General features: G+C 43.4%; 1 protein-coding gene across 3 annotated transcripts in view; it reads left to right on the top strand.

Annotated features, from left to right (window-relative positions):
* Window positions 1–24,772, top strand: part of MYO16 (myosin XVI) — a 555,564-nt gene that overhangs the window by 315,827 nt on the left and 214,965 nt on the right. The window lies entirely within an intron of this gene.

Below are 24,772 nucleotides of genomic sequence, written 5' to 3'. Positions count from 1 at the left end.
TATTAAAAATAAATCAGTGGGGGGCGCATGCGCGCAGCTCGACGTGATGGACGTCTGCCATTAGAGCTCCGCACTCCCCGCAGCGGTTCCGGGACTTTACTGAGCCACCGCCAGCACAATAAACAGGCATCCCGCCGGTACGGATTGCCGATACCGCCGAGCACCCCCCGGGATGGTCCTAACGGGACACCGGGGTAAAACGAAGCCGAAGCCGATCAAGGAAGCGCTCGCGCGGGCCTCGTCCAAGATGGCCATGAAGGCACAAGCTCAGGCTCTCTCACAGCGCCCCAGCTCTCCCGCTGACACAGCTGACCCTCGCAGCGACGATTCTGATGAGGATGGTGGACCCAGCATGGAGGACTTCCCTGCACTCCCATCTCCAGGTATGCCACAAGCTGACCTTCTTGCCCACTTTGAAAAAATGCTCCATAAGGCCCTGAAAGTGACCTCAGAGCAAATAACTACCAAATTGACACGTGAGATACGTGAGTTAGGACAGCGCACTGCTGACCTTGAAACCCGGGCGGACGACATGGAACTGACCCTTAAAGATCATGCTCAGGAGCATCTAGCCCTTCGTGAGGAAAACGCAATGCTTCTTTCTCGGCTTGAAGATGCCGAGAATCGCTCTAGGAGGGCGAATTTGCGTCTCCGCGGCATTCCGGAAACGGTGCAAGATATACAATCTTTTACTACAGCCCTATTCCAAGAGCTTTCCCCATCGATCCCGATTGAACGCCTGGAATTTGATAGGATACACAGAGCCCTGACGCGCCGCCAACCTGACGGTCCCCCGCGAGATATCATTGTAAAACTTCACTTTTTCAGATCTAAGGAGCAACTTCTCGCAGCTGCCCGCAGCAAAGAAGATACCCTCACATTTCAAGGTCACACGTATCAGTTATTTACTGACTTAGCCCCTCTTACAATCGCGAAACGGAGGGCCATGAAACCGCAGCTACAGGTGCTTATCCATCATCAAATCAAATACATGTGGCGTTTTCCTTTTGCTCTTCACTTCACTTATAATGGTCAACAGTACACCTGTGCCTCCCCAGATGCTCTCCAACGCCTCCTTGAGTCTCTATGTCTAACAACTCCAGAACAACAATCTGAGGCTTCACTTCCACGCACCCCTGCTCGTCTTACCCCTTATCCTCACACAGCGACCCCCAAACGAGATCCCAGGGACATGCATTCTCCAAGATCTATCCGGAAGGGTACACCAGCGAAAACCTCTGCCTCAAACCTCTATAGTCCTAGAGTGTTTGTGCCTCGTTGAACGGCTTCTACCACCTCATCGATTACTTTCTTATTTTCACCCTTGTTGCGGGTGTTCTGAGCCTTAGCCCATTGGCTTGAATAGCTTGTTACGTTTATCAGTCACCTGTGTGTTCGGAAAACTTTTGACTTTGTTCTTTGTTTTTGGTTTTTGGTTTTTGATTTTTGATTTTTGATTTTTTGATTTTTGATTTTTGATTCTTGATTTTTTGCTTTTGATTTTGGTTATACTTCTACGCACTGCGGCAGGTCTTCTCTCCTTTTCCTGTACTACACCCATGGACCCTCCTGTCTGTTATGCTGATTTTCTGCTTATCATTAAGGTCCATGGAACATGAGCCATCTCTAGCCAAGGAGAGTTCACCTGCTGTGTTTAATGACCTTCTTCAGTGTCACCTTCATAGGTGAATTACCCCTTCCCTTCCCTTCCCCTCCCCCCCTCCTCTCCCCCCTCCCCTTTCCTCATCCCCCCCTTTCCTCCACCCCCCATCTTTCCCCTTCACACAGGATTTGACATTAATATTGTTATCTATATTCCTATGTTACACTATGTTCTATAAAGTTCATTGTAAGTGTATGCTTTATACCCTTAATAGAGTGATTTTAAGCTGTCTTGGCATGTTTTATGTTAATACCTACAAGGCTTTTTCCTGTCCCGGTATGTTGCGGGGGACAGCCACTGCTTCCCCCCTACCTGGTGCGCTCTCCCCATGGCGGAACTGTCTGCCGTCAGGACCACGCACATTAGAGTCGGGCGATACGGATTTTTCCGATTCGTACCAACTTACTTATTTTTCGCCTTACATACTTACTCTGATGTTTTTCTATCTTTCTTTCCCTACACTCTTTTTGCTCCCACTTCGCTCTCTTTTTATGCCTTTCTTACTACTTATGGTCGGTTGGCCTGGGGGGACCCCGGGTTTCACTATAGTTTCCACCCATGTTTTGACCCATGGCCCCCTTGTATATATTGTCACTTAATGCAAAAGGTCTTAATTCCCCCAATAAACGGGTCAAGGCATTCCGCTCTTTCGTGTCCTTAAAAGCAGGAATAGTAGCCCTACAAGAGACACACTTCTCTACACGTAGTACCCCTAAATTCTTCAACAGCAGTTACCCTTTGGTGTATACAGCCTCTGCGGCTACAAAGCAACGAGGGGTCCTCCTGGCTCTCCATCGTTCCCTCCCGTTTACCTTTGCCTTAGTTATCCAGGACCCTGAGGGGCGTTATATTATCCTGTCGGGCTCCCTTCAAGAATCTGAAGTAACCCTAGTTTCCTACTATGCTCCCAATTCCAATCCCATCCCCTTCTTTTCTCACCTTTTCCAGGTAATTAAAACTCATCTTAGGGGCACCTTGATTATGTGTGGGGACTCAAATCTAGTCATACACCCATCTATTGATAAATCTCCCTATGCACCGGACCACCTATCATTATCGGTTCAGTTCCGATCTCTACTCCAACAATATTACCTATTAGATACTTGGAGGGAATGTAATCCTACAAAGAAAAATTACTCCTTTTACTCCAACCCCCACAATTCATTTTCTAGAATAGACCACATATTTATCCCTGTAGCATCTTCCCCTGTCCTGCTTAAATCTTTTATTCACCCAATCACCTGGTCCGACCATTGTGCAGTGATTACCACTATCTCTTCACTTATACCGCAATCCAATGAAAGGTTTTGGCGTATGAACGATAAATATCTCACGAACGAATCTTTTCGGCTTGATATCGAAGTAGCATTACGTGATTATCTCGTGCACAATGCCGTCCCAGGCACTTCCCCTGTTCTTTTATGGGAAGCGCATAAACCTGTCATACGGGGCAAATGCATTTCTACCGCCTCTTTCCTCAAAAAAGATAGACTTAGGGTCCTTTCACACGGGGCGGATCAGTTCTGATCCGCCCCGTGGATATCCGTTTGCTCAGCGGGGATCACTCCGCCGATCCCCGCTGAGCAGGGAGATGACAGCTCCGTCTCTGCACACTGCGCAGGGACGGACCTGTCACAGCGCCGCTCTCCCCTATGGGAGATCGGATGACGACGGACCGCAGTGCCCGTCGTCATCCGATCCGATCCGCAGACGGATGGAAAAATAGCTTTTTCCTCCGTTACACTTTTTCGGATCGGAGCGGGTCGGATGTCAGCGGACATGTCACCGCTGACATCCGACGCTTCATAGACCTCTATGGAGCACCCGTTCAGGTCCGCCTGAAAAACTGACAGGCGGGCCTGAACGGGACATCAGTGTGAAAGAGGCCTTAGGCTTCATGCACACGAGACGCAGATGCAAACGCTGCTGGACACATGTTGAAACCCGCGTTTAGAAACGCGCATTTTGCAGCGATTTTTACCGCGATTTAGCTGCGTTTTACCGCGTTTTACCGCGTTTGCGTCTAGAAGCGTTTAGTTAAACATCATAGACCCTCCCCAGCTCAAAAAAACAGTATTATTAACTATTTCAGCAATTTTGTGAGACCAGAGTGAGTAGCAGCAGCTGTGAGAGCTGCAGTGTACGTGTATTTAGCGTGCCACTTGCCACGGCACCTGCCACAAGTTGTGGATTGTCCACTTGCCACGTCACTTGCCACGTCACTTGCCACGTCATCTGCCACAAGTTGTGGATTGTCCAACTGCCACGTCACCTGCCACAAGTTGTGGATTGTCCACTTGCCACATCACCTGCCACGTCACTTGCCACGTCACCTGCCACAAGTTTTGGATTGTCCACTTGCCACGTCACTTGCCACGTCACTTGCCACAAGTTGGGGATTGTCCACTTGCCCCATCACCTGCCACGTCACCTGCCACAAGTTGTGGATTGTCCACTTGCCACGTCACTTGCCACATCACCTGCCACGTCACTTGCCACGAGATATGGATTGTCCACTTTCCACGTCATCTGCCATGCCACCTGCCACAAGCTGTGGATTGTCCACTTGCCACGTCACCAGCCACATCACCTGCCACAAGTTGTGGATTGTCCACTTGCCACGTCACTTGCCACATCACCTGCCACGTCACTTGCCACATCACCTGCCACAAGTTGTGGATTGTCTACTTGCCACGTCACTTGCCACATCACCTGCCACGTCACTTGCCACGTCACCTGCCACAAGTTGTGGATTGTCAACTTGCCACGTCACCTGCCACCTCACCTGCCACAAGTTGTGGATTGTCCACTTGCCACGTCACTTGCCACGTCACCTGCCACAAGTTGGGCATTGTCCACATCACCTGCCACATCACTTGCCACATCACCTGCCACAAGTTGTGGATTGTCCACTTGCCACGTCACTTGCCACATCACCTGCCACGTCACTTGCCACAAGATGTGGATTGTCCACTTTCCATGTCACCTGCCATGCCACCTGCCACAAGTTGTGGATTGTCCACTTGCCACGTCACCAGCCACATCACCTGCCACAAGTTGTTGATTTCCACTTGCCACGTGACTTGCCACATCACCTGCCACATCACTTGCCACGTCACCTGTCACAAGTTGTGGATTGTCCACTTGCCACATCACTTGCCACCTGCCATGTCACTTGCCACAAGCTGTGGATTGTCCACTTGCCACGTCACTTGCCACGTCACCTGCCACGTCACTTGCCACATCACCTGCCACAAGTTTTGGATTGTCCACTTGCCACGTCACTTGCCACGTCAGCTGCCACATCACTTGCCACAAGATGTGGATTGTCCACTTGTCACATCACCTGCCACATCACTTGCCACATCACCTGCCACAAGTTGTGGATTGTCCACTTGCCACGTCACTTGCCACATCACCTGCCACGTCACTTGCCACAAGATGTGGATTGTCCACTTTCCACGTCACCTGCCATGCCACCTGCCACAAGTTGTGGATTGTCCACTTGCCACGTCACCAGCCACATCACCTGCCACAAGTTGTGGATTGTCCACTTGCCACACCACTTTCCACGTCACCTGCCACGTCACCTGCCACAAGATGTGGATTGTCCACTTGCCACGTCACCAGCCACATCACCTGCCACAAGTTGTGGATTGTCCACTTGCCACATCACTTTCCACGTCACCTGCCACGTCACCTGCCACAAGTTGTGGATTGTCCACTTGCCACATCCCTTGCCATGTCCCCTGCCCCGTCACCTGCCACAAGTGGATTGTCCACTTGCCACATCACTTGCCACATCACCTGCCACAAGCTGTGGATTGTCCACTTGCCACGTCACCAGCCACATCACCTGCCACAAGTTGTGGATTGTCCACTTGCCATGTCACTTGCCACATCACCTGCCACGTCACTTGCCACATCACCTGCCACAAGTTGTGGATTGTCTACTTGCCACGTCACTTGCCACATCACCTGCCACGTCACTTGCCACAAGATGTGGATTGTCCACTTTCCACGTCACCTGCCATGCCACCTGCCACAAGTTGTGGATTGTCCACTTGCCACGTCACCAGCCACATCACCTGCCACAAGTTGTGGATTGTCCACTTGCCACACCACTTTCCACGTCACCTGCCACGTCACCTGCCACAAGATGTGGATTGTCCACTTGCCACGTCCCTTGCCACGTCCCCTGCCACAAGTTGTGGATTGTCCACTTGCCACGTCCCTTGCCACGTCCCCTGCCACATCACCTGCCACAAGTGGATTGTCCACTTGCCACATCACTTGCCACATCACCTGCCACAAGTTGTGGCTTGTCCACTTGCCACGTCACCTGACACAAGTTGTGGATTGTCCACTCGCCACGTCACTTGCCACATCCCCTGCCACAAGTGGATTGTCCACTTGCCACGTCACTTGCCACGTCCCCTGCCACAAGTGGATTGTCCACTTGCCACGTCACTTGCCACGTCACCTGCCACAAGTTATGGATTGTCCACTTGCCACGTCACATGCCAGTCACCTGCCACAAGTTGTTGATTTTCCACTTGCCACGTCACCTGCCAGGTCACTTGTCGCGTCACCTGCCAGGTCACTTGCCACGTCACCTGCCACAAGTTGTGGATTGTCCACTTTCCACGTCACTTGCCACTTCACCTGCCACGTCACTTGCCACAAGTTGTGGATTGTCCACTTGCCACATCACTTGCCACCTGCCATGTCACTTGCCACAAGTTGTGGATTGTCCACTTGCCATGTCACTTGCCACCTGCCATGTCACTTGCCACAAGTTGTGGATTGTCCACTTGCAAATGCAATTGTTTAAAATATTTTTCTAATGGTTTTTCATCATTTGCAATCATTTTTGAGATTTTTAATGTAAAAAAAAAGGTCACCTTTAAAAACGCATATAAACGCAAACGCGTCTAAACGCGGTAGCGGCGTTTTGCCGCGTTTTGCCGTGTTTTGCGTCTGAAACGTGGAAATTTTTGCTTCTGAACGCATTTTTTTGCTTCTGGAAAAACGAGATTAAACGCAACTGCATAAAAACGGAAAAAAACGAGACTGTGTGCATGGACACATAGGATAACATTGAATGAGTTCAGGGGCAGTTGAAAAAACTGTCCAACTGCATCTGAACGCGCGTTTAACTGCGTCTCGTGTGCATGAGGCCTAAAACGTATACAGCACCTAGAATCCGAATATCAACGCCAATTCCTGCTGTTTCAGGCTACACCTTCGGAAGCGAACAAGTCTAAATTAGATAACATCCGTTTGGAATTGGACTTGCTCTTTTCTGAAGCGGCTGACAAATCCTTGCGCAGGGCCTATCATTCTATTTACACAAAATCTAACAAACCTGACACATTTTTAGCTCTTCGCCTTAGACAACCGGAGCGTACCCATAAACCGATTAGACTTAAACTCCACAATGGGACCCACACTAGTAACCCGGCCAGAATAGTAAATGAATTCTCTAAATGCCTCGCTAAATTGTATGAATCCCCTGCCCCCTTTCCTCATGATAAGGCCGAGGCTTTATTTTGTAATCTACCGATTCCTTCCCTCCCTACCCCTATTCGCAATGCCTTTGAGGAAGAGATTTCGCCTTCTGAGGTAATTCAAGCCATCAAATTGCTTAAACCTAATAAACAACCTGCCCCTGACGGGTTTACAGGGCTATACTATAAAAATATATGGAAGTCCTGGCCCCTCTCTTGGCGAACTCCTTTAATGCTCTGCTGAAAGGGGGAGTCTTCGGTAGCGAGACGCTTACGGCCTCAGTCTCTATGATACCCAAACCCGATGCTGACCACTCTGTATGGTCCAACTACAGGCCAATATCACTTTTGAACCTAGACGTAAAACTTTTAGCAAAAATTTTGTCCACACGCCTGAATCCACATATTGGAGGGTTGATTCATAGAGATCAGGTAGGATTCATTCCCAAACGTCAAGCCAGTGATAACGTGTGCCGGGTCATTCTATTACAATATTTAGCGAGAGCTCGGGGTGTCCCTATGCATCTTCTGTCTCTCGACATTCGAAAAGCGTTCGACACCGTCTCCTGGCCTTATCTTACGTATATTTTAACTAAATGGGGCTTTGGCCCTCACTTCCTTCGTTGGATTGAAGCCTTATATGCCAATCCCCAGGCATTCGTTCGATACTCCGGCTTTAATTCTAATAGATTTCCGATCCAGCGAGGCACTCGGCAGGGGTGCCCTTTGTCACGCCTGCTCTTTGCCCTTGCCATTGAGCCCCTGGCAGCTTTGATCAGATCTAACCCCGACATCAGAGGATTAGAGATAGCCTCCACAACCCATAAACTATGTCTTTTTGCAGATGATGCCCTATTATTTATAACCTCACCCCATACTACTTTACCTAACTTGTTTAAACTCCTTGACTCGTTTGCGCAAATCTCAGGCCTCGAGGTGAATCAGGCTAAGTCCAAGGCTCTAGCGGTATCCCTTCCTACAGAGACGCTTCAAATTTTACGCACGAATTACATGTTTCAGTGGTCCACCTCCTATATTCCCTATCTAGGTGTGAAATTAACCAGTAACCCAGCCCACTTATACCAAATTAATTATTTACCCATGCTTCGTAAATTATCATCCCTCCTTAATTCCTGGCAACCCTTATGTGTCTCTTGGCTTGGTCGCATTGCGGCTGTTAAAATGTCTCTGTTACCCAAGTTATTATATTTATATAGAGTGCTCCCGGTCATGGTTCCATTATACTTTCATAAGGCTATTCAAAGTCGAACCTTCAAATACATATGGGGTAATATCAGACCCAGGGTTTCTAAGGCTGTTCTTTTCCGACATAAACTTCATGGGGGCCTGGGAATTCCGCACTTTAGGAATTACTATTATGCAGCTCAGATATCGCAATTGACCTTATACCACGCCGTGTCCAAAATCCCACTGTGGGTCAGTCTGGAAGCAGTGGAGGCACATCCTATCTCTGTTTCCAATTTACTTTGGCTTCCCCCGCAGGCATGTAGATCACTTACGAACCCCATTACGAGTCACTCCCTTAAAATTTGGCACAAGGTACGTACCCCCTTCAAACTTCTATCCCCACATCTCCCCCTGCTCTCATTTATGGGTCACCCAAATTTCTATCCGGCCTTTGCAGAGCCGGGCACTTTTTCAGCCTGGTCCCGAGCAAGCCTTACCAGAGTTTGTGACTTCTCCTCGAGAAGATCCCTTGCAACATTTTCTGATCTACAGACACTAGCCCATCTACCCCCCGGAGAATGTTTTCACTATCTACAGATAATTCACTTTTTCCGAGCACATATTACCCCTAACTCTAATCTTAACTCCATGTCCCCATTTGAATCCATATGCTCCTCTGATCCACATGCCCCGGGCATTATCTCATGTCTATATTCTTGCCTCTCCAATACATCTGAGGACCTCCCACCTTATGCTACCGCATGGGCCAGAGATTTGTCACTTAACCTTGACGCAGAATCATGGACTGATATATGGACCAATACTAAAAATTCATCGCAAAATGTTGTGGCGTCTGAAGCAAATTACAAGGTCCTGATGCGGTGGTACCTGGTCCCCTCTAGAATCTCCAAATTTGTAGCTAGCTATTCGCCTGACTGCTACAGGGGCTGTAAGGAGCGGGGCACCCACCTCCACATTTGGTGGACTTGTCCCGTCGTGGCAAATTTCTGGTCCTCGGTTTTCCATTTGCTGACTACATTATTGCAATACCCTGTGATCCCGGACCCAGCGTCAGCCTTGCGGAACTGTTTGCCCCAAGATCTTAATAAAGCCCAAAAGCGACTTTTCCTTCAAGTGACAACTGCAGCTAAACAAACGATTGCGAAAGCCTGGAGGACACCATCCCTGAATATAACTGAAACTAAACATAGAATCACACAGGCGATGATCCATGCTAAAATAGAAGCAGTTGTGCTGGATAGAATCCCATTATTTAATAGAATATGGCAACCTTGGGTGGACCATTTTCTACCAAAAGATTTTGATACACGTCTTATGGCTCCTTAGCCCACGCTGATTGTTGGTTTGGGATCTGGGGCTCCTCCGGGCCTTCCGACCATACCTCTTACTTCTTTTTCTTTGCTTCCTTTCTCATTTTGTGCCTCTATTCCTATTCTTCTTCCTTCCTCTCATCCTGTCTCTCTCTCTCTTCTCCTTTCTCTCTCTCTATTATATGTGTAAAATTCACCTAGCGGAACTTTATTCTACGGCATCATCTGTGGTAATAGCTGCCACTACAGCAATGTTTGTTACATGTTTCTCCTCCTCTGGAAATTGTTAGCTTTCTTTTTTATTCTGACCCCCTTCTTGGATGCTTTTTGTTCGCTAGCTTTCTTACGCGAAGGACCCGTGAGCGTGCTTTAACATTGTTTGGAATATCTGCATTTGCAAAATTTAGTAGCAGCTCATTTAATTATATTCTGTCACGGTTATTAATGTAAACTGTTCTGCTTATTTCTATATGTCTTACTTGACTTTTCAATAAAATATTTGAAACGAAAAATAAATCAGTGGCATAAAGTATAAATTGTCCATATAGTGGGTAAAGTGCAAAGTGCAGAGTGATGGTGTTCTACAAGAGCATCCAGTAGCAATACACAATCTTCCGTGACTTTTCAGTGGCACTCAAGTGAATCTTCAATGTATGTAACACCCGTAGGTGTGCTAAATCATTACCTTACTGCTGTAAGGTAAACAGCATTGAGAGTTGTGAAACAAATCACTCAGGGAATAGTGTGGGGAGTTCCTGTGCGTCCCTCCCTCCTATGGATCCTCAGTGTGTGTATGAGCCTCCTTTCCAGTATAGTACCAGGAGATGGTGCTCAGATATACACAGGTCTGCATATAAAAGAGGATATATAGAGCCTTCTAGGTGTAGTATTTAAAAACTCTGTATTTTTTTTTTTTAAATAACAATAGTTTTACTCACATTTGCAATAAGAAATACGATCAATGTAAAAACGAGCACGGTGTTGATTTTTACATTGATCATATTTGTTATTGCAAATGTAAGTAAAACAGCCTGGCCACATACAAAGACCCAACATGCAAGGAGCATGGAAACGTCCACGAAATGACCCCATTTTGGAAAGTAAACACCCCAATGTATATTCTATAAGGTATAATGAGTCTTTTGAACTTGTCATTTTTTTCCACAAGTTTTTGGAAAATGTGGAAAGACAATGAAAACGCATGCTTTTTCTATACAAAGTTGTACATTTCTAAGATATTTCTAACACATAGCATGTACATAGCAAAAATGGCACCCCAAAATATATTCTGCTACTCCTTCTGAGAATGGAGATACCACATGTGGGAGACTTTTGCACAGCCTGGCCACATACAGAGGCCAAACATGCAGGGAGCACCATCAGGGACATACATTTCAAATCTAATTTGACTACCTATTACACTTTTGTGAAACATTGATGGGCACTTTAGAGGTAAGGATGTGTCATGAATACAAAAAAAGGTTGGTGTTGCGCTTCTTGATAAAATTATGTACAAAGGAAACAGTTTTACAAGTATATATAAAATATGTAGTGTAAATAAACACATTTTAAATGTTAAAGTGCAATAAGTATCACAGTGCAGATTGTGCCAAGCAATACATCTAAAAATGGCTAAAATCCACAATTCTAACCAGAGGGTAATTGGTGCGATTTGACACATACAGTTATAAATCAATCAATAATTCTCTCATAGATGTAATGCTAAAAATATTAAAAATAAATCAGTGGCATGAAGTATAAAGTGTCCATATAGTGGGTAAAGTGCAAAGTGCAGAGTGATGGTGTTCTACAAGAGCATCCAGTAGCAATACACAATCTTCCGTGACTTTTCAGTGGCAAGTCAAGTGAATCTTCAGTGTATGTAACACCCGTAGGTGTGCTAAATCGTTACCTTACTGCTGTAAGGTAAACAGCATTGAGAGTTGTGGAACAAATCACTCAGGGAATAGTGTGGGGAGTTCCTGCGCGTCCCTCCTATGGATCCTCAGTGTGTGTATGAGCCTCCTTTCCAGTATAGTACCAGGAGATGGTGCTCAGATATACACAGGTCCGCATATAAAAGAGGATATATAGAGCCTTCTAGGTGTAGTATTTAAAAACTCCGTATTTTTTTTTTTTAAATAACAATAGTTTTAATTACATTTGCAATAACAAATATGATCAATGTAAAAATGAACGCCGTGCTCATTTTTACATTGATCGTATTTTTTATTGCAAATGTGAGTAAAACTATTGTTATTTTAAAAAAAGTACTCACAGGGTTATTCTCCAGACCCATTGAAATGTACTTTTGCTTTACTGATTTGTTAATTAGGGATGAGCTGAAAACCCCCCGGTTCGCAGCAGAACAAAAAAAATTTGTTTGAACAGACGAACGCCGTTAAAGTCTATAGAGCACAAACGTAAAAAATCTAAAGTGATAATTTTAAGGGTTAATATGCAAGTTATTTTCATAAAAAGTGTTTGGGGACCTGGGTCCTGCCCAAAGGGGACATGTATCAATGCAACAAAAAGTTTTAAAAACTGAAGTTTTTTTGGGAGCAGTGATTTTAATAATGCTTAAAGTGAAACAATAAAAGTGAAATATTCCTTTAAATTTCATACCTGGGGGTGTCTATAGTATGCCTGTAAAGTGGCACAGTTTTTCCGTGTTTAGAACAGTCCCTGCACAAAATGACATTTCTAAAGGAAAAAAGTAATTTAAAAGTAATAGTGGCTATAGTGAATTGTCGGGTCTCAGCAATGCAGATAAAAGTCATTGAAAAAAATGGCAAGGGATCCCCCCAATCCATTATCAGGCCCTTTGGTATGAATATTAAGGGGAACCCCGAACCAAAAAAAAAAACGTGAGGTCCCCCCAATTTCCATACCAGGCCCTTCAGGTCTGGTATGGATATTAAGGGGAACCCTGCGCCAAATTTTAAAAAAATAGCGTAGGGGTCCCCCTCAAAATCCATACCAGACCATTTAGGTCTGATATGGATTTTAAGGGTAACCCCGCACCAATTTTTTTTTTAAATGGCGTGGGAGTCCCCCCCATAAATCCATATCAAACCCTTATCCAAACATGCAACCTGGCAGGCCGCAGGAAAAGAGGGGGGATGAGAGAGCACCACCCCTCCTGAACCATACCAGGCCACATGCCCTCAACATGGGAAGGATGCTTTGGGGTAGCCACCCAAAGCACGTTGTCCCCATGTTGATGGGGACAAGGGCCTCATCCCCACGACCCTTACCTGGTGGTTGTGAGGGTCTGCGGGTGGGGGGCTTATCGGAATCTGGAAGCCCCCTTTAACATGCATCAGAGGGGGGTGGGATCACCTGAGTACGTCACCGTTTGGCCCCGCCCTCAGTTATAAAAGACAATACCATGCATATACTGTATTTTCTGGCGTATAAGACTACCTTTTACACTTAAAAAAAATGCCCAAAAATCGGGGGTCGTCTTATACGCCGGGTATGCAATGCTGCCCGATGGATGTCAGCCCCCAAATGTCTGCTAATACTGTATGTGGCTTCAGCTACAAACAGTATACGCCGTTGAGCCAATCCCGGCGAGCAATGTATTCTATTAATGAATACAGAGCCTGCTTGGATTGGAGTAACAACCTCTGTCAATCCGAGCAGGCTACATAGAGTAGCCTGCTCGGATTGGCTTTGAGAGAGAGAGAGAGAGAGGCAAGGGCTGATGATGCTACAGCCTCTGCCAATCCAAGCAGGCGTTGTATTCATTAACCACTTCAGGACCGCCGTATTGCCAATGTACGTCAACACAATGGCACAGGCAGGCACAATCACGTAGATGTACATGATTGCCTTCCAGCGGGTGGGGGGTCCGATCGGACCCCCTCCCGCTGGTTACGGCGGTCCGGTTCGCTCCAGGAGCGCTCCGTGATGAGGGGATGGCCGTTCGTTTTCGGCCACCCCCTCTGGATCGCTCCTGGCCAATGAGAAGCTTCCTCCCACTGTGTATTGTTTACACAGGAAGGAGGAAGTGATGTCATTCTCCTCGGGGCGGTCTTTTTGACCGGACTACGAGGAGAAGACTAATAGTAAGTGTGCACCAACACTACACTGACATGTAGGTACACACAGGCACACAAACCCCCCCCGATCCCCCCCCCCCCCGATCGCCCCCCCGCCCCCCTCCCCCCCCCAGTCACAGTGTCACTGATTGCATTGATCATTTCTTTACTGATCAATGCATTCAGTGTCAGTTGTGACAGTAAAAACTGTCAGGACAGTTAGTGTTAGGTCCAGGGTAGCCCCCTATCACCCCCCAATAAAGATTTAACCCCCTGATTGCCCCTAGAGTTAACCCTTTCACCCCCTTTTGCCAGTGTCACTAAGCGATCATTTTTCTGATCGCTGCATGTGTCGCTAGGTAGCTAGTTATTTTTTTAGGTTCACCGCCAGGTTTTTATATCACTAGGTACCCCGATATACTACCCAATAATGGTTTTAACCCCCTGATTGCCGCTAGTTAACCCTTTCACCCCCTTTTGCCAGTGTCACTAAGCGATCATTTTTCTGATCGCTGCATTAGTGTCGCTACAGTCGCTAGGTAGCTAGTTATTTTTTTAGGTTCACCGCCAGGTTTTTATAGCGCTAGGTACCCCGATATACTACCCAATAATGGTTTTAACCCCCTGATTGCCGCTAGTTAACCCTTTCACCCCCTTTTGCCAGTGTCACTAAGCGATCATTTTTCTGATCGCTGCATGTGTCGCTAGGTAGCTAGTTATTTTTTTAGGTTCACCGCCAGGTTTTTATATCGCTAGGTACCCCGATATACTACCCAATAATGGTTTTAACCCCCTGATTGCCGCTAGTTAACCCTTTCACCCCCTTTTGCCAGTGTCACTAAGCGATAGTTTTTCTGATCGCTGCATTAGTGTCGCTACAGTCGCTAGGTAGCTAGTTATTTTTTTAGGTTCACCGCCAGGTTTTTATAGCGCTAGGTACCCCGATATACTACCCAATAATGGTTTTAACCCCCTGATTTCCGCTAGTTAACCCTTTCACCCCCTTTTGCCAGTGTCACTAAGCGATAATTTTTCTGAACGCTGCATCAGTGTCGCTAGTGTCGCTAGGTAGCTAGCTATTTTTTTAGGTTCACCGCCAGGTTTTTATAGCGCTAGGTACCCCGATATACTACCCAATAATGGTTTTAACCCCCTGATTGCTGCTAGTTAACCCTTTCACCCCCTTTCACCAGCGATCACAGTATAAGTGTCACTGGTGACGCTGGTTAGCCAGTTAGTTATTTAGGTTCCCCGTCAGGTTTTTATATAGCGCCAGGGACCCCCATATACTACCTAATAAAAATTTGAACCCCCTGATTGCCCCTAGTTAACCCTTTCACCACTGATCACCGTATAAGTGTTACGGGTGACTCTGGTTAGTTTGTTTTTTATAGCATCAGGGCACCCACCATTTATTACCCAATAAAGGTTTAACCCCCTGATCACCCGGCGGGTGATATCAATTAGGTTTTAGGGTCAGGGTCTGCGTCGCCCCAGGCAGCGCTAGGTTAGTACCAGTACCGCTAACACCCACACGCAAAGCATACACCTCCCGTAGTGGTATAGAATCTGAACAGATCAATATCTGATCTGATCAGATCTATACTAGCGTCCCCAGCAGTTTAGGGTTCCAAAAAAACGCATTGTTAGCGGGATCAGCCCAAATACCTGCTAGCACCTGCGTTTTGCCCCTCTGCCCAGCCCACCCAAGTGCAGTATCGATCGATCACTGTCACTTACAAAACACTAAACACATAACTGCAGCGATCGCAGAGTCAGGCCTAATCCCTGCCATCGCTAACAGGTTTTTTGGTAGCATTTTATATTCAAATCCGGAAGGCAGTGCTTGGTTTTCGGGGTCCCGTACGTGGCTAGGCTCCCAAAAAGTCCCCCACATGTGGTATCCCCGTACTCGGGAGAAGCAGCAGAATTTATTTTGGGGTGTAATTTGACTTCTGCCCAAAGTTTGTAATATTCCCGCAACTTTTGGCAAAATATAAAATATTCCATGGACTCAACATGCCTCTCAGTAAATAGCTTGGGGTGTCTACTTTCCAAAATGGGGTCATTTGGGGGGGTTTTGTGCTATTTTGGCATTTTATGGCCTTCGAAACTGTGATAGGTAGTGAGGAGTTAAATCAAAAATTTGCACCCTTAGAAATCCTGAAGGTGGTGATTGGTTTTCGGGGTGCCGTGCGTGACTAGACTCCCAAAAAGTCCCACACATGTGGTATCCCCGTACTCAGGAGAAGCAGCAGAATGTATTTTGGGGTGTCATTTCACATATGCCCATAGCATGTGTGAGCAATATATCATTTAGTGACAACTTGGTGCAAAAAAAAAAAGTTTGTAATATTCCCGCAACTTGTGGCAAAATATAAAATATTCCATGGACTCAACATGCCTCTCAGTAAATAGCTTGGGGTGTCTACTTTCCAAAATGGGGTCATTTTGGGGGGTTTTGTGCTATTTTGGCATTTTATGGCCTTCGAAACTGTGATAGGTAGTGAGGAGTTAAATCAAAAATTTGCACCCTTAGAAATCCTGAAGGTGGTGATTGGTTTTCGGGGTGCCGTGCGCGACTAGACTCCCAAAAAGTCCCACACATGTGGTATCCCGATACTCGGGAGAAGTAGCGGAATATATTTTGGGGTGCAATTCCACATAGAACCATGGCATGTGTGAGCAATATATCATTTAGTGACAACTTTTTGTAAAAATTCTTTTTTTTTTTTGTCATTATTCAATCCCTTAGGACAAAAAAAAAAATATTCAATGGGCTCAACATACCCATCAGCAATTTCCTTGGGGTGTCTACTTTCCAAAATGGGGTCATTTGGGGGGGGATTTGTACTGCCCTGCCATTTTAGCACCTCAAGAAATGAGATCGGCAGTCATAAATTAAAAGCTGTGTAAATTCCAGAAAATGTACTCTAGTTTGTAGACGCTATAACTTTTGCGCAAACCAAAAAATATACGCTTATTGACATTTTTTTTACTAAAGACATGTGGCTGAATAAATTTTGCCCTCAATGTATGACTAAAATTTAGTTTATTCGATTTTTCTTATAACAAAAAGAAGAAAATATCTTTTTTTTTCAAAATTTTCGCTCTTTTTTCATTTATATCGCAAAAAAAAAAAATCGCAGAGGCAATCAAATACCATCAAAAGAAAGCTCTATTTGTGGGAAGAAAAGGACGCAAATTTCGTTTGGGTGCAATATTGCATGACCGCGCAATTACCAGTTAAAGCAGCGCAGTGCGAAATTGCAAAAAGACCTCTGGTCCTTAAGGTGTTTATTGGTCCGGAGCTGAAGTGGTTAAAATAATACACCGCTCACCATACTTCCCTGGGTAAATCCATTCACTGATCTCCTACTACTATACATCCTGCTGTTTGCCTTTGAGGTCCCAGGCACCCAAGAGGGACAGGTATATCTGGGAAATATGACAGGGGGGTTATTAAATGCATTTTGGTGGACAATTCCCATAGAATGTAACCCAAAAGTGGTATAGGTTTGGTTAGTGAAAAATTCTACTTTCCAGAGTTGTGGCATTCAATAGATCTCTGTTTGTGTTATTATTGTTTGATTTACTTTATGACATATCACAGCATGGCGGATGAGTAGTTGGCATTCTTGCTTTGTGTTTTTTAATGGTTCTAATGGTTTTTTTAAATGGTGTTACCTCAGAAGGGGGATAGTCTTATACCGCGAGTATTGCCCAAAACCTATGTTTTCACTTGAAAAATAGGGGGTTGTCTTATACGCACAGTCGCCTTATACGCCGGCAAATACGGTAAGCCTTTAAATGTAGCACTTTTGATTTCTCCCATAGACAATCCATTATAGCCGCCAGTAATTTTAAATTACTTTTTTTCCTTTATAAATGTCATTTTGTGCAGGGACCATTCTAAACACAGGAAACATGCGCCACTTTACAGGCATACTATAGACACCCCCCAGGTATGAATTTTATAGGAATATTTCATTTTTATTGTTTCACTTTATTCATTTTTAAAATCACTGCTCCTTAAAAAACTGTGGTTTTTAAAAAAAATTTGCATTGATACATGTTCCCTGGGGCAGGACCCAGGTCCCCAAACACTTTTTATGACAATACCAAGCATATAAGCCTTTAAAATTAGCACTTTTGATTTCTCCCATAGACTTTTAAAGGGTGTTCCATGGCTTTCAAATTTGCAGCGAACCCCCTAAATTGTTCTCTATTTGGCGTTCGACTCGAACATCGGGCTCATCCCTATTGTTAACCACCTTGTTTTTAATCAGACTGACTGTGAACAATTTACCTTTCTCTTTCTTTTCAATTATATGACATTTGACTTTGATGGTCTATTTGATGCTTATATAGTGTGATATTGCATTTGAATTTTTCTTTGTCTCTTTCCAATTGAAGTAATTTGTTTGTTACCCTGTGAATATGTACCACACTCTTTGTAAAATTCTGATTGTTCTCCTTTATTTTATTTTAAAACAATAAACAAATTTGACAAGGAAAAAGGCTGACCCCTCCCTTGCTACATACAATAGTTTAAATATATACCTGATAAATATGATATATTATGAATGATTGTGTTATTAAGACTGCCTTACTCAGAAATCCACTATGAAAACGTTGAAAAGATTCTTAGGTACAGACAAATTTAAAGATTATAATGTGTGTTATGGAATACACTTGTCAAAAAAAAAACAGAGCTCATTAACAGTGCAGTTACACCTCAGGATTGTTAGTACAATCAGTTCAATAGCATTTATTGGCAGCATGGCAGGGTCAAGGCCAGTAGACTGTCAACAGTAGTGTGAGCTCTTCATTATTAAAGGACAAAGCATTATACATCTGAGACCTAAATTGACTTATACTACATTGTATAAATGGAACAAACATTTAACAGCATGCCCTGACCAATTAACAAGCAAATATAATAAAGAGCCACTAAAGACAATTAAATAGTAACAACCAACACAAATAGACTTGGGAGAGGAGGGCAGTACAGAAGAAGTGTTAAATGGCTATGGATTTTCCCCATATTTTGTACCTTTAACAGGGGAGGGATATAGGGATGAGGGATACAGGTTAAATTAGTACTTTCGCAATGCAAAAGGTAATAAGATCAGTATAGCAAGATAAGTATAGTAAGATCAGCCTTTTTTTTTTTTTCAAGCAGTGATGCACATGTAATTAGAATGCCAGGATTTTTTATTTTTTTGCTTGTGGTGTGTCACTGGCTTGTATGCTTTTGTGTGTGTGTACAGTATATATAGTATGCAACAATAAAAAGGGAAGTGCAGCACAATAAAATTCAATCAAAATGCAACCAACATAAAAAAAGTCCATAAATAAGTAGTTGAACTACAAAGACCAGATAGCTCCAACAAAGAGTATCCACGTGTTGAAAAAAAGTCCAAGAACATAGACATCAAGTGACAATCCCTCCACCTCCAAGACACTCGCTTCACTTACCTCATGAAATGGACCCCTGACCTAACAGTTGGTCAACAGCGCATGTCCCAAAAAGGGTGAAGTAAAGCAGGAACTGGAAATCCAGATCTCCAAAACAATTCCCCCAAAGATAAATGGATAAATGAAGAGATCTAAGTGATCTGAGTTGCATATAGTTTCAGGGTGGCAGCAGGTGATGTCAGAACGTAGTTCCTCCCCCGTATGCATTACATGCACAAGAACTTTGTCCTGTGACCTAGACCTAGTCCTAAACCCCACACTCCATCTTATGGGAGTAATTATGGCCATCCAGTTTATCAACAGAGGGGAGGAGGGAACATTGGTAGGGGGGTGGGGGGATGTGCTATGCTTATCTCCCACCCCCCTATCTGGTTCCTTTCCCACCAAACTGGAACTGTGACCAAAAGAATGATCATTTGTCAAGGGGTGGAGTATTCAATTATATAAGCCGATAGAAGGTTACTATCAAAATACTCCTCAATATCCTGGCTGGAAAGTTAATTATCACCAGGAAGCCCCTATGCCTATTACTAATCGGTTTACATCATTATATGATAGAGGAACGGGATGAAGGTTTTTTAGCGAACTCAAACCCCCAATGGTGGGGAACATAAAAAAAGGACAAAGTTCCTGTGAACATAATGCATACAGGGGAGGAGTTACATTCTAATGTCACCCGCTGCCATCCCAGCAAGTTTTGCTTTACTGGGTTAGATAGCTTAACCTTAGACTATGCCTGCAAGTAGATTTAGAGATTTTAGTTTCAGACTGGTCTTCACCTTAATAGACAACCCTGAATTTCCTACAGGATCTCAATTAGAGCTATCCTTCAAAAACTGTTTTCACAGACATGTATTAGTCAGTGACTTTATAGATAGGGGTAAACTCTGTGACAAAGTAGGCTTAGAAAAAAAAAGGTTTATTGTGTATGCTTTCTAACTAGCATTATTTGCAATGTAGACTTTTTATAGTTAACTACAAATAAAAGAAGTGATGACATATGTAGAAAGGAATTTAGACCCATTGATTAAGTGATTTAAACAAATGGGGAAAATATGGAGTAAGACACCTTTAACGATAGTTGGCAGTGCCAATCTGATAAAGATGGTTGGGATGCCACAACTGCTTTATCTTCTACATAATTATCCAATATGGCCACCTCAGAATTTTTCAGCAGGTGGATACCATTTTAGGGATCTTATCTGGTGATATAAACACCCCCAAATTAGATTGGAAGTCCTGCAGCTGTCCAAGGATGGAGGAGGTTTAGGTGTTCGTAATACCAAGTTGTATTACCTGGCACCACAAATTCAGCAATTATGTGGCTGGAAGGTTATAAATTCCGAGGAACCCATGCAACAAATTCCACTTTCTCAATTTCCGGTGGAGCCAATTGCACAGCTAATAGTAGCTCATAATTTTTATAGTAAAAGCTGTTTTCCCACATTTTATTTAAATTAATAAAGTCTGGACTATTGTCCAAAAACGTACTTCCCACGAGGGATATACCCAATATATGCCCATATGGAATAACTTGCGGTTACCTGAGGTAGTAAAGCTTGAAAACTTTGATTGATGGAAAAGGGCTGGCTTTATGTTTCCTCATCAGCTTTTCGACAATGAGGATTAGCAACCATTTAATAAACTAGCAGAGAAATATCATCTGTCTAATAAACTATTCTATCAGTACCTGCAGTTATAGCATGCTCTGAAGATCCAGGCAGCAACTTTTCCATTTAAATACAATCCCTCCCCGAGCTTGACTATGGCAGTGTCCACAAGATGCTCCAAAAGTGAGTACAGCCCTCACATTTTTGTAAATATGTTATTCTATCTTTTCATGTGACAACACTGAAAAAATGACACTTTGTTACAATGTAAAGTAGTGAGTTTACAGCTTGTATAAGAGTGTAAATTTGCTGTCCCCTCAAAATAACTCAACACACAGCCATTAATGTCTAAAATGCTGACAACAAAAGTGAGTACACCCCTAAGTGAAAATGTCCAAATTGGGGCCAAAGTGTCAATATTTTGTGTGACCACCATTATTTTCCAGCACTGCCTTAACCCTCTTGGGCATGGAGTTCACCAGAGCTTCACAGGTTGCCACTGAAGTCCTCTTCCACTCCGCCATGACGACATCACAGAGCTAGTGGATGTTAGAGACCTTGCGCACCTCCACCTTCTGTTTGAAGATGCCCCACAGATGCTCAATAGGGTTTAGGTCTGGAGACATGCTTGGCCAGTCCATCACCTTTACGCTCTGCCTCTTTAGGAAGGTAGTGGTTGTCTTGGAGGTGTGTTTGGGGTCATTATCATACTGGAATACTGCCCTGCAGCCAAGTCTCTGAAGGGAGGGGGTTATGCTCTGCTTCAGTATGTCACAGTACATGTTGGCATTTGTGGTTCCCTCAATGAACTGTAGCTCCCCAATGTCGGCAGCACTCATTCAGCCCCAGACCATGACACTCCCACCACCATGCTTGACTGTAGAGAAGACACACTTGTCTTGTGTGACTTCTCTACAGTCTTGTGTGACTTGTCTTTCTACTCCTGACCTGGTTGCTGCCACACACGCTTGACACCATCTGAACCAAATAAGTTTATCTTGGTCTCATCAGACCACGGGACATGGTTCCAGTAATCCATGTCCTTAGTCTGCTTGTCTTCAGCAAACTGTTTGTGGGCTTTCATGTGCATCATCTTTAGAAGAGGCTTCCTTCTGGGATGAAAGCCATGCAGACCAATTTGATGCAGTGTGCAGCATATGGTCTGAGCACTGACAGGCTGACCCACCCATCCCTTCAACCTCTGCAGCAATGCCTGCAGCACTCATATGTATATTTCCCAAAGACACCTGTCCTGTTAAACTGCTGTATGGTCTTGGCCACCATGCTGTAGCTCAGTTTCAGGGTCTTGGAAATCTTCTTATAGCCTAGGCCATCTTTATGTAGAGCAACAATTCTTTGCCATGAGGTGCCATGCTGAATTTCCAGTGACCAGTATGAGAGTGAGAGCGATAACACTAAATTTAACACACCTCATCCACACCTGAGACCTTTTAACACTAATGAGTAACATGACACCGGGGAGGGAAAATGGCTAATTGGGCCGAATTTGGACATTTGGACATTTTCAATTAGGGGTGTACTCACTTTTGTTGCCGGTGGTTTAGACATTAATGGCTGTGCGTTGAGTTATTTTGAGGGGACAGCAAATTTACACTGTTATACAAGCTGTACACTCACTACTTTTTTTTTTTTTATTTAAAGTATTCTTTATTCATTTTCTTCATAAATACAATCTTTATATCATATTATATCAAAATTTTAAACATATATATAAAAAAAAAGAAACCATTAGATCGTCAAGGGTACAGTCAATCCTTCATAATTTTAACAATTATCTGACTTCACAGCATTATTTCCCTTCAGGCAAAAACAAAAAACAAAACAAAACAAGACATGAAAAAAAAAAAAAAACACAAAAAAAAAAAAACACTCACTACTTTACATTGTAGCAAAGTGACATTTCTTCAGTGTTGTCACATGAAAAGATGTAATAAAATATTTACAAAAATGTAAGGGGTGTACCCAATTTTGTGAGATACTGTATATTCTTCTTTACAAATAACAGCTAGCATAAATACACAGGATAGTAGTCTCGAGAGGTGGAGGAGGAGTGGGAGTATGGAGGAGGAGGAGTGGGATCAAGCTCTTAAGAATCTGACCAGAGTCTCCCTATCCTCCTCACAGTGGTTGACCCAGTTATTTATTATTCATAGATCTCACTCTATTCCTCTAAAGTTGCGTTCCTGGGGTAAAGCAACCACACGAAATTGCCCAAGATGTGCTACTGATATGGGAACACTCATACATATGATGTGGCAATGGCCTAAATTGCATTGGGAGAATATATTTAATATTCTAAATACTTTATGCTTTACGCGTTTTCCATTTTGATCAAAAAATAGCTTTACTAGGTATATTTTATTATACTAGGTATAGATTATATTGGAAGATATACTCCCATTCGAAATGCACAAAATGTGGTTGCAGTCTATGTACACAGATTGCAAACTTATAATACAGAAATGGATATCAAAATCCCTACCAACAACTGCTCAATGGACTGATGCAATTAAATATAATTTAAGAAAGGGGGAATTAACATATAAATATAGGAAATGCCCTGAAAATTTTCAGAAAATTTGACTAGACTCCAATCTGTCTATGTAATTTGCTGAATAAACTGTTGATGCTGTAGAAACTAAAAGTGGGATAGATCTGTGCCTTTGAATATATATATATATATATTCTATATATATATACACTTGAGATGTATCTGCTTAATTAAATATACCTGAGTGATATATAACACCACTAGTGCTACATAATAAGAAAGGCAGAAAAAATATATATATAACTTATTGATATGTTGAAAAGTCCTAAATAACAACCTGGAAATCGCATTACTAACCTGAGATTGGCATGTCTTTTCCTTTTTCTTTTCCTTTTCCTTCTTTTTTTTCTTTTTTTCTTTTTTAAGATGAATTGTTTTATATTCCTTTGTCTTGTAAACTGTAAAACCATTTTTTTTTCTATAAAAATGATATGAATAATAAAATAAAACTACAAATATAAGCAATGTTTTTCAACCCTGTCACACAATTGGTACAAATATGTCTCACTGGCTTGCCTATTGCATAGCAAACATTTTCTCATTCATAAAAGTAAAGTTACACCTTACTTTAGGAAACAACGGACACATGACTCAGTTAACCTATTCCCAATAAGGAAAAATAAGCATTTTAACTTATACTTGCTTTATCAGCACCAGATACCAAAAGTCTGCCTGTAAACTGTTATCTGCGTGGTACAGTACTTCACAGATACTTCACCAACTCTCCCACCATGCCTCTGAATCTTCCTGGCTCTGTCCTACATATATGCCGGTAGTGTCCCAAAATGACCCTTTTCTGGAACTTGGTCAGAAACTTGATCCACCAGATAACAGAACAATTCCCCCTTACGACCCATAGACTGTTCTTTTACATGACACTTCCTATCAAACATGCACCTACAAATAAAGCACTAACTATTCACGTATTCAATTTAACAAAATCGCATATTCCTCGACATTGGAGCAGTGATGATCTGCCTAATTTGAAGGAAAGGCTGATGTCAGTAAATAGCTGATAGCAGACTTGTTGAACATTTACAGGAAAACTTGAACATGTTGGCTTCTTGCTAATTTCCAAAACCATTGCTTCATTGCACCTATCTATTGATAAGCAGTATTTTATATTTGCCTGACCATAGAAAATATGTACAAACCACTATACATTCCATTTAACCAACAATTTTTTTCTAAAAGCGTGTTTTATTGTGTTATATCTCAAATGTATCTCTTTACATATTCTGAAATAAAATGAACCCTAATGTACAATGTAAATATGATCCGTGTCATTCTGATGGATAATTATCACTCAGTAATTACCTGAGTATGGCAGTTCATTTTCTGAATAAAAGTCTAAAATGGTTTCTCACACAA

Source organism: Lithobates pipiens, unplaced genomic scaffold, assembly GCF_037356315.1.
Source record: "Lithobates pipiens isolate NorthernLeopardFrog02 unplaced genomic scaffold, aLitPip1_a1.2 Scaffold_16, whole genome shotgun sequence".
Taxonomy (NCBI): domain Eukaryota; kingdom Metazoa; phylum Chordata; class Amphibia; order Anura; family Ranidae; genus Lithobates; species Lithobates pipiens.
This window is presented reverse-complemented; position numbering and strand designations above follow the sequence as displayed.